The sequence below is a fragment of the Hipposideros armiger genome, unplaced genomic scaffold (assembly GCF_001890085.2).
Source record: "Hipposideros armiger isolate ML-2016 unplaced genomic scaffold, ASM189008v1 scaffold_99, whole genome shotgun sequence".
NCBI lineage: Eukaryota > Metazoa > Chordata > Mammalia > Chiroptera > Hipposideridae > Hipposideros > Hipposideros armiger.
The window spans coordinates 1,865,846-1,881,656 of NW_017731449.1; the positions used below are offsets into that span (position 1 = coordinate 1,865,846).

At 35.3% G+C, this 15,811-nt stretch overlaps 1 protein-coding gene across 32 annotated transcripts in view; it reads left to right on the plus strand.

The window, feature by feature from the left end:
- The window catches only part of NRXN3 (neurexin 3), a 1,587,373-nt gene that overhangs the window by 1,537,516 nt on the left and 34,046 nt on the right, over positions 1–15,811 (plus strand). The window lies entirely within an intron of this gene.

Here is a 15,811-nt window from a genome sequence, read left to right on the forward strand (position 1 = left end):
TTCTTTGTGTTTCTTTCATATTGTTTCCCTTTTCTTTGAAAAAAGGCAAGCCATTAAACATTTTTTTTGCAAATTCTAGAGAAATGTAAGCTTCATGAAGAAATAATACAACAAAAGTAAAAATCCTCCATTTGCTACCCCAAAATGATTTACAATTTTTCAAATTTTGTGGGAGCCTGACTGCTTGGTATCTTGCAAGTGGCTTTGGATCCAGGAAGTTCTGCAGGTTCCTATTCCGAGCATTACATAGAGATTTAGCAGTAATATGTAGGGCCTTTTCATTTTGGAGTGTGCTCTGTTCCTTTGGGACCTCAGTTGTGTGAAAGGAAAGTGACTGACTAACCTGGTTCATCAGATTTTTAAAAAATTATTGGGTACTAATCTCACTATACTAAGTGAGGTTTTAACTCTAGAGGGTGTTATGCTATGGAAAATAAGTCAGACAGAGGAAAACAAATACCATATGGTTTCACTTATATGTGGAATCTAAACAAACAAAATAAACAAACAAAACAAAATAAACACAGACTCATAGAAACAAAGACCAGAGGGATGGTTGCCAGAGTGAAGGGGATGGATAGATGGGTGAAAAAGGTGAAAGGGAATATAGCTAAAAACATTGTGATAAATTTGCAGAGTGACAGAGGATTACTAGAATTAGTAGGGTGATCATATTGTAAGGTCTAAAAATGTTGAATCACTGTATTATACACCTGAAACTAATATAACTGATATAATATTGTATACCAACTATACTTAAATAAAACAGAAAAAGTAAAGGGCAGATACATCCAATCTATCCTAGAACTTGAGCACCAAGTTTTTATTTATTAATTAATTCATCTAGTCATTCATTCAATAAATATTTCTTAGCACTCAGGCCGGATACAATGTATCTCTAGATTTGAGTCCTTCCTGTTCTAATAATTCTCATAAATGAACTGTCAGGGAAGGTAGAATAAGGAGCTTTACTATCTAAATTACCTCTGCAACACAATTCGGTTCAACACATATCGTTTGAGGTTCAGCTGTGTACGTTAGGCTTGTGCCAGGTATTAAGGATTCAGATATGAATATGGCATGACCCGTATGTTAAATTAACTGATGTTGTGGCCAGTAGTTTAAGACACCTAGACTTTAATTCAGATCCCCTGTTTATTTTTTCTCTGGTTTTATTTACTTTGTAGCAGCGATATCTATATCTGTCTACATACACACAACAGTGTTTATCACATCTTTATTTTAAGCCGTCTTATAAAAATTGAGGCTTGACCATTCCGAAATATTACCACCTTCTATCTCCCCTCTCCCACACAGCCATCTCCACAGCAACCTCCATAATAACACAGAAGGCTTTTCCAGATCTCAGAGTCGCCAATTTTACAGCTCCCGGGTTGTGGATACATATCGCCATTTGGTGTTGAACATGAACAGGCCCAAACTTGAATGGCAACAAACTAAGCCCATTTGCTTTTTAGTGGCTGCACAGGTGTTTCATCTGATTCCAAGGCAGAGGACAGACACTCAATGCCAGTATTTTCTTGAGTAACATGATTACATGGAGCAAATGGGGGATGAAAGCAGTTTTAAAACAATCTGTTGTATTCTGCAAGGGAGTATGGGATGGGGTATATAAATAAATCAGGTGACAGAGTGCCCACCCTGAAGGAGCTAGTGTGTAGCTCTAAGGGACTGATATTGATGGCCCTTGCCTGGGATTATTCAACTCAGCACATTTGAAGGATGAGTGTTTCTTCTTTCTAAATGTGCTTACTCCACATGGTATTCCTGGTGAGGGATTCACATACACAGGAAAATATGTCAGGGGCATGTTTAGTACAGGAATGGCATACATATGCCTACTGATGCAGAAGTTTTGCCCTGGGGACCTGATTAACACTGACGAAGGTTACACAGCACAGAGCTGTCACGCCCTTTTTTGCATTACAAAGGAAATCTCTCCATAGCCTCCACATTTTCCAAAACATCACAGATTAAAAATCAGAAACAACTAAGCCAGTCGTTTCTAGGGCTAGGTTGGTTCTGCACTATCTAAAGAGAAAACTCCCACTGCCCAATGCAGTGGGCATTTACATAACTCTGATGGTGACATTTACAGAACTTTGACATACCTTCTTAATCCTGAGATTCCATGTGAATGTTGAGATTAAAATTCTAGCTTTGAACACCCTAATTTACTGCCTCAGTTTCTAAAATGTAACTCTCTCCCACGCCTGATATTTGATGGAGACACACCAAATTTGGTTCATTATCGAGGCCTGATTCTATCTTACTTAACAATTCTCTTCTCTTCTCTCACTGTGTTAGCAAGTTTATAGTTTTCTAGCTGTCTCAATTATAAGACATGTAACTTCTATAAATTCTTTCCTGATTAACTGAGGTCCACTAGAAGCTCTTGCTTTTCATCAATTTGATCAATTTAGTATGTGCTGTATTCAACAACTTTTGTTTGCATGTGGGTATCAAATTTTAAATGAAATCAGTTTTCTTCTTTAATTTTCTTTAAATTAAAATGAATTTCAAAGCAGCTGATATGAGTCAGATGTAAGCAATTGACTTTCACACCAACCACCCTACTTTGGCACCTAAGGATCACCCTGGTTTGGTGTATCATGTTTAGGGTCAACTTAAAAATGTTAGTCATATCATGTTTAGGCTCAACTTAAAAATGTTTGGCATTTGATTCATGATAGTCTAGAAACCTTGTAAATCCAGTGAATCTCAAATATTCTCTGTATATTTGCATTGGAAAATATGTAAAAGAGTAAAAAAAAAAACCTTAACCCATGACAACAAGGCTCAGTTAGTATTTGTTGACTGAATTTATAACTCTCAAAGTACCTCATAGTCTTAAATTAGAATTGGAGATTTTTTGTACTTCCAACTTCCGCTCCCTTAAACAGCTAAATGAAACCTGTTGAATTATTTAAAATCTATGATTGCACGGAGATAAATATCGCCCCAACAAAATCCACGTTTCTTCAAAAATAAAAAAAGAATTCTCTACTTTCCCTATCCTTTCTATCCTGGGAACTAGATCATTTTGTAATAAGTAACAGGTAAGACTGCATTTTCTGAACATTTGCTTTAAAAGCTAAGACTTGTGCGTTTGAAATATAAAATCATAATGAAGCCATCTGCATCAAATAAAAGTATTCAGAATAATTTTTGAATAACTCTTTAAGTACCTAAAGTTGTGTCAAGATTTTAACTTTCCTAATTTATGAACTTTGATTATGTTTCCCACAGTAATATTTCAGATTTGCAGCTTTGCATATAAACCTTTTTCTTTCCAATAATACTCTATTGATATTAAATTGTGCAGTAGACTCATATTTCATCATTCTTTTTACATCTTTGGATTCAACAATAATAACAACAAAAAAATAGACAAGCTGGAGAAAAGTCAAATAACTATTAGAAAATAGGATTCCTTCATGAGACTATGGAGACCAAATAATAATTAAGATCTTTAGGTCACAAAGGTGATCTAAAATGTGAATTCTGAAACATAGAGAAACTAATGAAATTAACTTTCTATTTCTTCTCTCTCCCTCCCCTCTGATCCTATCCCCAATGTCTCCATCTTTGTAAATAGAAATAGCATAAAAACAAATGTATTCTTAGATTAGCTTTCTGTATAATTAGAAATTGTCAACTTCCTGAATTGTATATGTATTTATAGTCTCAAGATCCAAAAGTCCTGGGACCAGGAGTCCAGAGCAGAAGAAAAAATTAAAAGAAATGCCTTTCACACTTGAGAAATGGGCAAGGCATTAATTAACAACTATATTAATTTATGTAGCCATTATCCAGGGATACATATTCCTGGTTGTCAGGTAGCCAGGTTTTTTGCCTCCACTTTTGTTAAATGCCCTTTGATCAAATACCAAGGGAGAGCACTTCCACCAGAGGGCAGACAGTCAAAGTAAAGATGAAACACATTTATCCATCAATAGGACTGTGCTAAGCAACTTTTGTGATGGTTGGATTGAGGGAGCTGTTTAAACCAATGGCAGTAATCTGAGATCACAAAGTAATTACTATTCCCAGAGTGGTTCTCAGATGTATTTTTACTCTTCAAATCTACAATCTTCACATTTGCACTTGGTGTTATTGTTAGTTACACTCTAATACTCAGCCCCAATGTGGGTCAAATTTAAATTTGGTAAAACACCAACAGCATATTCCTATTTGTATTCTTCAGGTGGGACTGGATTCTTAATCTTTATCAGTTTGAGATGCCTCAGTAAAGTATTTATAATATGAAAATCTGGCACTGAATTGTTTAAAAGTTCACCAAATCATTAGAGTTTTTATTTGCTGGAACACAGCGGGAACTGCAGCTGCAATGTTAAGACAATAATACTTTTCTAATGAAGGATAAAAAGAAATAGAGTCTTGCTGTCCAGAACCCATAGATGAAAAAAAGTAAATGTGCTGAGCATTGGCCTTAAATATGATGTTTATAATCCTATGTGTTTACAGAAACACATTTACATTTTTTGAAACATATTTACATTTTCTCTCTAGTGTCTCGAGCAAGCTTGAAGAATTCGCAACTTGTACGTTTTTAGCACAAAGAAAGGAATTTTTATTTAATTTTAGAAAGACTTTTTCCATGATTTGTAAATAGAATCATGCGTAAATGTTACTAGTCAAGTGGCTATTCAGTGTATAGTAGAATGATAAATGCCTAAATAAAATGCCACAGGAATGTCTGAGTATCACAGTAGCCAGAATTCTACCTTGAAGAGCTTGGGTCCACTTAAAAACACTTTGAATAAAGGCGTAATGGAAATAATCTGGGAAATGTTTTAGCTTTGGAAAGAGGAATATAAATAGATATAAAATTCATTAATGTAGTTCATTTTTATTGACTATGGACATTAGTCATTTTTGCATTTGCGTTATAATGTATTTCTAATGTATATAAAAGCAAACAGTTATTCACATGTTTAAGTCTAGGCTCAATCCTACCGGTTTTGAATTTCCTTTGCTGATCTATAAATTAATAGAGTACATTCATTGGCACATAATGTTCCAAATTTGATGGTATAGTTTCTTTATTCATTAACCCACTCATTAATAAATTGTATCACTTTTTTATAACCCAACTGCACCCCAACCAAAGCTAATTGTTAATCTATTGGAGCATTTAAATCCCTAATGATAAAATGTTTTCAAAATTAGAGTATAAGTATAGGAAAGTATCTTAATTGGCAATTAGGCAACTGTTAGCTCAGGCATGGTGTGAACAAAATATATGGCTCATGGATTGACCATTATCGTGGGTTTCATAACAAAAACAACAAATCTAATAAAAATGTAAAAAATTCTATGCATCTCTATTACTTAAGTTTTTTGGTATGTTAGGAGGGGAAGAGGAATCAGTAAGATCAATATATGAGTGTATACACTTTCATTTGAACATTTAATAAATCACTTATTTATAAAACTTTTTTTTTCCAGTGATTCCTATGTGTGGGCACTGGAATATGTGCTAGGAAACCAAAAATAGGATGGAACTCCTTCTGGGAACTCATACTCTATTAGGGAAGACAGAAAAATAAGGAGAATAAAAGGAAAAAAGGGATAAGAAGGGGAGAAACAGTGTGGACAATGAATGGAAATGCCTAGAACTTTAAGGAAATGTCTGTAATTCAGCAAATAACATACCCCATCCAAAGATGGGCAAGAAAAATCCACAGAAGGCGATGCCCACCCATGACAGAATCAAGTAACCCAAAGAGAATTCTTCTGCATCTGAGGTTAGGGACACAGAATTTCTGATTCATTACAATTGAAAACTTAGTACAGTTCAGTCATAAACTTTTCCTTCAATTTCACACATGTAGTATGGCCTAAGGCCAGGGCTTCTTAAGCCATAGGTTAAGGATGGGCCCATTGAAGGGAGAATTTCAAACCAAACTCATGAGAACTTCCTGGTTTCAAATGCCAATGCAAGTGGTTGATAAGGAGCAAGCTTAATGAAATCATTAAGCAAGCCCTCCTAAAAACATTAATAAATAAAGACAGATTGGGTTTTAAAAGAGAAGGGATTTTTATGGGTTTTCTTTTATTCTTTTTCTTCTGTATTTTTTCTCCCATAGGCTCCATGTGATGTACTGTGTATATATATATATATATATATATATATATATATATATATATATATACATATATATATATATATATATACATATATGTGTGTATACTAAATATATAGTGCGTATCACTCCATATATATGTAGACACAGTATAAATGATGTGATATTAGGGCAATGTACACAGAGATTAACAACAGCCCCTGCCATCATTCATGTGTTTTACACAGAAATTCATACCATCATTCTTACATCGTCCAACACAGACATGCATGATACTGTTTTAACTTGGTGAACAAAGCATGTTCATTTTTCTTTACTTTTGTTTTCTTCTTTATGATAATTACAATGGTGATTCCATAATTCAGTTTTCCTTGAGAGGGGTGGAGAGAAAAAATTATACAGATATATCTATCCGTATATGCACATTCCTGTGTATATATATAAATAGATATATGCCTTGTATATATTTGAAGAACATTTTCTGTCATTTCACCTCATCTTGTGCCGCATGAATTTTTGGTGGTTCCATTTATTTTATTTTGTTTCGATGCATATTTAGTATTTCTGTCATTATGGCTATATTTAACTCATTGCTATACTTTTTATGAGTAATTATAATCATTATTTTTAAATACTGAGAGATATATAGATATACAAATTAAACAAGGCAACAAAATCTTTTCTTGCCATCCTAATCACAAATTTCTCCCCCTTTCAGCATATCCCTCCAGTATTTTTGCCCAAAATAAAACAAATCCCAACAAAATTCAAGAAAGTTGTGTACAAAAGAATGAAATACTGTGTTTTCCTCTTTTTCCTCCAATATATATTTTTTCCTTTTAATTTCTCTCCTTTTCCCTTTTCATTTTTTCCCCATATCTGCACAGACCTCTTGCCTTTACTCTCCCCTTTATGATAATTGAAAGGAGGACAAATAAGCCAGAAAACAAAATAAATCAATAAAAGAAAGAAAAACATGAAGAAACAGCAAAGAAACACATCCCCTCCACAAATTTCAGATGGCATAAAAAGAATTTTATTGCAGATATAGAATATTTGTTGTATCTTTTATTTCCTGACAAGCCCAGCATCATTGTGTAGCATGCAGTGACAGTTTTGTAGCTAATCAACTAACCATGCCTCCATCGCCAATGCATGGGCTGTAATGATGCCATCTTGTCTCATCCAAGTGACATATCCAGGCTAATCCAGCAAGTCCACTCTATGAGTTGTGGGGGTAACTTTCTTTTGTAGTTATAATTTCCTGGGCTCTCATTTCTATTATTATTTCCATCGGGTCACAGTTGCCCCAAGAGCTGCTCTTGCAGCACCTGTGTATGGTTTTGTTCTTGTGTTTGCTTTCCTTGGCACAGCAGTCAAGCATGTGTCTCTGGTCTGGCACATCTGTCTTGCCATCTTGTCTTGGAGTCCACCGTCGTAGCATCGTTCTGTGATTCTGTTCTCTGTTTTGTAATATGTGATTTGAAATACTCTCGCTTTATTTCTCACTCCCCTATTGTTTCTACTGTTAGCCTTACCCCTAGGGAACTTCACAAAGAAGCAAAGCAAATTTTGAGTTGAATTTTAAGCCTGATAACTGTGGTTTGCATCTGGAAGTCATAAGTTGCACTTTTTACCTGGCTAATGAGGCAAAACCTATAGTGGGAAACTACTTATGATTATAGCCCAACAACCACCCAGTCAACAACAATAAGAAATCCTTGTTGATTGCTTTGGCATGACTAAATGGGCTTACTGTAAAAGGACTTCCTATGAGAGCTAATTTTCAGAGTTTTTCCTTAGATTATCGATCTTCTGATTAAACCTTTTCTTCGGGAACAGATCAACATAAAATTTTTTTCAGAAAATGCTAGTGAGGGAGACTCATCGTTTCTGCTATATAGAGCAGTGTGTTCTCCTGAATTGGTAAGAAATTTGTAGAAATCTCAATGTGTTTTATTATAAAATTCATTAATGTTTATGTATTTTAACCTGAAACATAAATGCATTTGGCAAGTCATCTGAAGAAAAAAAAAATTTAACTCACTGGTTCTAACTCATGCATATTTCGAGGTAAGATTATCTCTTGATCTTTCTGAGTCAAATGGTATATGTTTTATTTTTTAATTCATGGAAGCATTAGAGAGCCAACACTTCAACTTGGACCTAAATTCCTTCTCTTCTCCTTCCAAAGAACATTGACATACACAATAGCTTTAGTCTTGAAATAAAGTGTGAATGTCTTAAGATAGAAGTGGAAGAAAGTGCCCAGTTAATTATTCAGATGCTGGATTATACCTGTGATTCTCCAGGAAATTTGCTGCATAACTTGGAATAATTTAGTTTGATGCTAACAGTATCAAACAACTTCACCTCCTTATTCAAAGAGGTTGAGAATGAGAATATAAAATAGGTATACAATGGGATAATAGATTAAAGGTTGTTAAAATAGATCTTAAGCTTTAAAAGTCCATTTTTTTTTCATCTGGAGAAGAGATAGCATTTCAAGGTGGATGGTTTTATGATGCGATATTTCTGTCACATCAGGGTAGCTCTTTGCAGCTCTTCAGGGGAAAGGGAAAGAGCAAAGCAAGAGGCAACTACAGGCTCTGTGGACTAAGGAGAGCTTTCTAATGAAGGAAGGCAGGGAGAGGGTGAAGAAGAAGAGTCAGAAGGTGCATACATAGCAACAGGGAGCAGTTTTTCCTAATGAGCCAGGTACAGCCACTTGCTGATAAACATTAAGAACCATCTAGTTAATGGAATTGTAACAGCTATATATGATGTCAGAGGGGTAGTAGACTTAGGGGGGTTACATCTTTGTAAGGGGTGTAAGTGTCTAGTCATTACATTATTTTGTACACCTGAAACTGATGTAATAATAATAATAATCATAAAATAATAATAATAAAAGAACCAGAACACACACAGCCTAAAATTGCCATGTTGGCCAATTCTGTAGTGTGACACATTCCCACTGTGGCTGATTGTAAGCCACAAATAGGACAACACTAAATTCAGAATGGGGAAGTAATGCTCATTAGCACATGATTATATAGTATTTTCACCATACAGACACTATAGACATCAATAATGTCAAGAGCATAGATCATAGTAAAATGTAGTAAAATAATTAGGAAGTAATGAGTTTTAAGTTTTTATTACCTTTGTTTTTTATATACTGCATTTGATTGTAATTTTATCTATTTTAATTTTTTATGATGGCTGTGTTTAGCAACCGACTTGCAAAAATTCCTGAAAATGTAGCAATCAGCTGTCATGAGCTAGCTCTAGCACAGAACTGGCCCAGGTACCATGCTGGGTGCATTCATACATGGTATTTATTTAAATCTCATTTTAAGTTGTTATGAGGGAGAAACTACTGTGGCCATGTTACAATTGAAAAAATTGGGACTCAAACAGTTTGCTATTCCAAGGTCACATATTTGGGCATAGAGTTAAGATTCAAATCCAAACCTGTTTGAAAATGGATACATTTTATTTCTATTGACATGTACACAGAAGATCAACCTCAAATACTTATTAAAGCACTAAATTTGGGGACTGTTATGTGCTCATTTGTGGAGCTTTGACTGATTTTGTTTCCTGAAAATAGAGTTGCAAATACCCTTCCCTTAATAACCCTGAAGATGAACAGGATAGTTCTCAGGTTTGCAAATTCTGTTTTTTGAGCTTTGGAAAAACAATAATAGATGCATTTCTTAGCACATAATTATAATCTCCAGCATGATTCCATTACTCAGTTGTTATGTTTCTGTAACTTTTAAAATATAATGAACTTTAGTTAGTTATAGTATTTAATGTATGTTAATTAACCAACTGCAGAGTGAAATAATATATCAATGCCCTTCACTTCTACATTTTCTCGTGGAGTAAACTAGTATATTAACACTTAAAACAGCATGGGAACCATTGTATTGCAGAAAATGATTCAGCTTAAAAAAATCATTTTTCTGTGATATACTTAATCATTTCTTTGTGAAAAAGTTTAAGAGGTCTAGGAATTAAAAAGAATGTGTTGGATCATATTAGCTCTTCTAATCTGACAAGATAGGTTCTCTGATTGGGTTTCTGATAGTGCAATATTTTACTTTGATTTAGTGTCAGGTTTACCTGCCCCCAGGTCAACTTGCAATGATAGCACGCATAATATTGAATGACATCCCTTGAAGTGATTTCTAGGCCTTCACCTTAGGTTTGTCACACTACATCTTTTATCCTTCATTGAGTAAATATTCATTGAGCTCTTACTATAGTCAGGTATCCTGCTAAGCACTTTATATTTTTAACCTCTTCAATCCACATAGCAATACTGTGAGGGGTCATTATTATTATCTTCATTTTAAAGATGAATAAACCTAGACACAAAAGAGCTAAACAAATTGTCTGAAGTCACACAGCAAGGAAGTAGAAGAAACAGGATTTGACCCCCCGGCCAACTGTCCCCTGAGGGCACACACTGGTCACTATGTTATGCTGTCTCTTATTATGCAGTGCTTACTCTCCATTAACCCACATATATGAAATAGCTACCTGCCTTCTTGATAACAATGAAAGAAAGTTTGTGTATGGAGTATATTACATGGTCAGGAAATATTTGTTAAATGGATTAATTACTATGTATCTCAAAAGCTTCGAAAACCTTAGTTGATAGGGATTATGAAATTGTTCAGTTCTGATTTATCCAAACAGCTGTAGTTGCAACAACTTACTCCTGTTTTTTGTGAAGTGGAATGATTCCAATATTTAGGATAAATACCATAATTTATGTGAGGTTAGTCACTCTTGATGTCACCTAGGTAATAATTCGTACACTGGGGGCTTCTAGTTCATTGCTCATTAGCAGTCATGTTTAGAACATATGATCAGACAACAGCCACCTCTAACTGATATTACAATTCTAAGAATAGATGCTCTAGTGAGAGTTATAGTAAGATGCTGTATTTTTCTTTATTTCAGAAATAATTATGTTCCTTGCAACACAGTGTTTTAAATGTTACAGCTCATAGAAAGCAACAAAATAAGTGAACATGGACCCGACAGGATGGATTTCTTAGCCTCTTTCTAACATCCGTGTGCTCTTAACATTTCTTAAATTCATACCTATGTGTTTATCTTCTATTTTTCTTATTTCCTTGTATTATGTATCTCAAACTAGAAACAAACCAAAAAAATCAACACAAACGAACAGAAAAATCTTTTTGGGGCCCTTGAACTTTCTGTGCCAGAAAAGAATCTTAAAAGGTGGTTGTTAAGGACTAGCATTCACAATTAAAAAGAGAGCACCTTTTTAAAGCCGTGTTTGCTTTTAATAGAATCCTTCCAGAGAAAGCACAACTTGCCCAAGGATCTGAGGGGCTCATTACAAATTATATTAGTCCTGACCAGTCCTGAAACCAGAACCTAAGCTGGAAAATTTTGTCCAACTTAACAATGCTGAGAACCCTCTGTTGCCCAGTTCTGCTTCCATCTTGGCTTTGAAGCACAGAGACACCCCTGTTCACTCAGAGATCATGAAAACTAACAATATTATATTGCCAAGTGTTCAAATTCATCTAATCAATCACCCAGACCAAAGACCAGCAAACATTTTTTCTGTAAAGGACCAGAGAACAAATATTTTAGACTTTGAGAGTCTTACAGTTCCTATCATACCTATACTCAATTCGTCTTGTAATGCAAAGGCAGCCAAGACAATACATAAATGAATGAATGTGACTGTGTTTCAATAAAACTTTATTTTTAAAAGAGGGCACCAAGCTAGATTTCGCTCACATCTCCTACTTTGCTAAGCCCCGATCTAGAGAAATCTGCACAATTAAGAATCTGTAGTCTTTTTGTACATAGATGAATCCTTCTTTTCCTTGTTAACAGTCCATCTTAATCAACATCTGTTAAGTTCTCCACTAAGCACGTGAGACCACATAGGCTATGATAGGGCTTTAAACGCTCCTTTCTCACCATTGTTTTAAGCATGCCATTATCTCAGATATGAAAACTTGATTAAAAAATAAAGCTTACAAAACCAGATCCCCTCCATCCAGCTTGTAAACCGTGCATTTTTGTAAGAGCTCGGTGTTTTGCCCTTCCTCTTACAAATCTGTCCTTTGCACCGCCCGCCTCAGCTGGGGTGCAGGCTGCATTCTCCCAGCTGTCAGACCGCCTTGGCCCGAGCTTCCCCCAACTCCAGCCCACATACTCTGTCACATCCCAGTAATTCTTCCCCAAGCCTTGGCTGTGGGATACTGAGCTGACAAATGTCTAACTGACTGAGACAAGATATTTGCAACCTGCTGAGAACCTCTTCTTTCCCTGTACTTTTTGATTTGTAGCTTTATAAGTTTAGTGGGGAGAGTGAGAAAAACATTCTTGGTGACACAGACAATGAATGGGGAGGACAGACGTGAAAGGGCGCAATATAATAGGTCCCCTTCCTGCATTGTGGGCAAAAGCATTTATTTATACCTCAGCCCTCTGAATGCCAGAGGTAACCGACTATACGGGGTGGGGGGTGGGAGGGTGCGGGCAGGAAGGAGCCTCCTATGTCCTGAGGGGAATGATGTGTTCTACCACTTGGCAGCAGATTAAACAGAAGCACACCATGAAAACACAGGTTCAAAGCCACATTTAGTGTTACTGCAAAAGTGGCATTTGTTACTTAAGGATTTCATTTTATAAATTAATGCCTAGTCCCTTTAGCATCTCTAACATTAGGAAAATGTGGGAAAAAATACAAAAGACTCACACAGGAACATCGGGTAAACTATGAAGCCAGATCCTAATGGAGCCCAACCCCAGAGGGAGCATAAGATTAACTTTTTGGAGCCAGGATGCTAAGTAATAACATTATGAGATTTCTCCATTAGCAAGGCCCCCTGGTGTGGTATTGTGCCTGGGGTTGTAAGGCTCTGAACTGAACTGGCTCAAAAGAGAAGCAAAAAAAAGTAGAGGCAAAAAAAAAAAAAGAGGCACGAAGACTGAGCCAGGAGGAGAGGAGGGGCTTTGGGAGCAGGAGATGCAGGAGCTGGTTTTCAAACAATGTAATTTGGAATTAGTGTTTGAATACGTCCCTGAGATCGGAGGGATCATAGAAAATAAGAGTGAAACAAGGTAGAGTAAGCACTATTGATGACCTGATAGGGACATACCAAAATTTCAGCTTCCTTTGCTCTCCTTATACTTGCTATAGCCTGGTCTTTTAGTATGTGGTTGTTTGACTTGTTTCCTTATTTATTTGCTTGTTTGCTTGCTTGTTTATTTCTTTATTTCTTTATACCTAGTCATTGCTAGCTTTTCCTACAAAGCAAAAGGGCAAACTCAGTCGGTTCCCAGGGGCTGACTGGGTGACATGAATACATGCACTAGATCAGGCTTGACAGTCAGCAGTAGGGAGGACTCTGATGACCTGGGAAGAACACACCCTCGTTTAACAGCATCCACATTAAATATTTTAAAAACATTGAAATAAAAATAGACTTTATGAAAGCCAAATGAGGCACAACAGTGAGACTCACAGTGTTTTTAATTCTATTTTTTAAAATTCCTTTGTTTGAAGAGTATGCTTCAGAAATCAGTAAGATTTCTGGTTAAGAAAACATTTGGTGATATTGAGTATAGAATTGAACATAGCAATTCCTCTTCCAAGCTCCTATGAAGTTAAAGGCCTTTTGTATCTCTCTTTTTTTTTCTTTTTCTATAATCTTAAAGTTTATGTAACTCCAAGACTGTAAGCTTGCAGAACTTTAGAGTTCATTGTAATGATTTAGTTTTAGGTGACAAAACTAAAGCCTACATAAGTAAATTGATTTGTTCAAGGTCACTGAACTAGTTTCTAATAGAATTAAAATTACATTCCAAATGTCCTAAATCCATAATTCATACCACATTACTGATAACTGTGTATCAAGTTAAAAAGAAAACAAAAACAACAAAAACCTGAAAGGTTTTTATCCTCAGTTGAGATAGTACCCAACAGAGAAATCAGAGGATGTGTGAAAAATAGGTTATCTACTTTCTACTGGTCATTGTTGCCACACAATTGAGCATATCATTGACCTATTTAGGGGTCACATCTATAATTCTATTCTATAGGTCACTAGGGGAACCAGCTAAGAGATTATGGGCAAATGGTGAAGCAGTTAGTGGGGACTGCAAGTGGCTTGTGGTACAGACTCAACCAGTTATGCTCTAGCGATGAATTGTCAGTGATAGCGCCTTCCCACACTGAGGACAGAACATTAGGCAAACTAAAGCAGTGACTCCCCAGCTCAAATGCAAAAAGTGTCCAGCTATGCCTAAACTTGCACGAATCCATGGGTGAAATGAAATAAGTAAGAATAATATAGTGAGTTTTCACAAAGTTAAATTTACAGACTGCCCTATATTCTGAGATTATATCTTCTGTTGTTTTATAATAGTTAAATGCAATGTCTTTTACAAATACAGTGTTTTTTCATTGTTTGAGTATCTTTAATTAACAAAATAAAAGTTGGCAACTGTATGTTACCCTTCCCTGCTGATTTTTCTTTGGCGTTTTACTGCTCTGTGGAAACAAATAAATCAACATACAGAAACCAGAAAACAGGAGATGCAAAGTGTTAATGTATGTTGCCACACTAGGTTTAGTAGACCTTGAAGACTGGAGCTCTTTCTAAGTCTAAAATTTTATTATGAACCAGATGACCTTAAGACCAAGCCATTTGTTCTGTTGAGGTCCCAGGAAGTTATTATTCTAACAATAGGTCACTTAGATATTAAATATTAAGATAGTTTTTGAAATCTCATTACAAAAGGATAGATTAAAGGCAAAAAAATAGAATGGGAGATGGTTGTTTTTTTTTAAATCTAGAATAAATGTTATTAGAAGGTCAAAATCAATTTATAAATATAAATAAACAAAAATAGAAGTCTCTAAGGACTCGAATCTAAGTCTAGAATTTCTTCTCCCCTTAAGCCTATTGAAAAGTAGAAAGAAGTGTTTTAGAGAGATGAATTTGCCTACACTTGAACTAACACAGGCCATCCTTGGGTAAGGAGAATGTTAAAAACCTTAGTCCCCAGGCAAGAGAAAGGATGATATCTATACTAAAGGTAATTACTGACTTTGTATCTTTAGTTCTCTCCCCCCACCTTTTCTGCCTCTTGGACAATCTATACCAATAACCTCATGCTTCATGAAATTTATTATGTAAGTATTGCAAATATTACACTTAGTTTAGCTTAATAAGAAGCCATGCCAAGTTGACTCAGTGTCTATTGGAAATCAGAGGTTCCATGTCCTAACTAAGGTGTAATGATTATATTATGAGTAACAGGCTAAACAGTGACCATCTGTAAGTGGTGGCCAGTGGGTGAGTTTTATTTTGTTATTCATACTCCAAAATGTCTATGTTGTGTATGTATTATATTTATAATTGGGAGGAAAGCATATATATATATATATATATATATATATATATATATATATATATATATATATATATGAAAGACTATATTAGGGAAAAAAAACTATATTAGGAAGCCAACAGGAAAATTTTCAGAATATTTAGATATAGGAACGCAGCTAGACCAGTAATTTGAAAAACTTGTGAATCCTGCCTTTCCCATGAGTTTGAATTAAGTCCCTAATGTAAGGGCCTGTGAGGAAAGCTGCTGGAAGA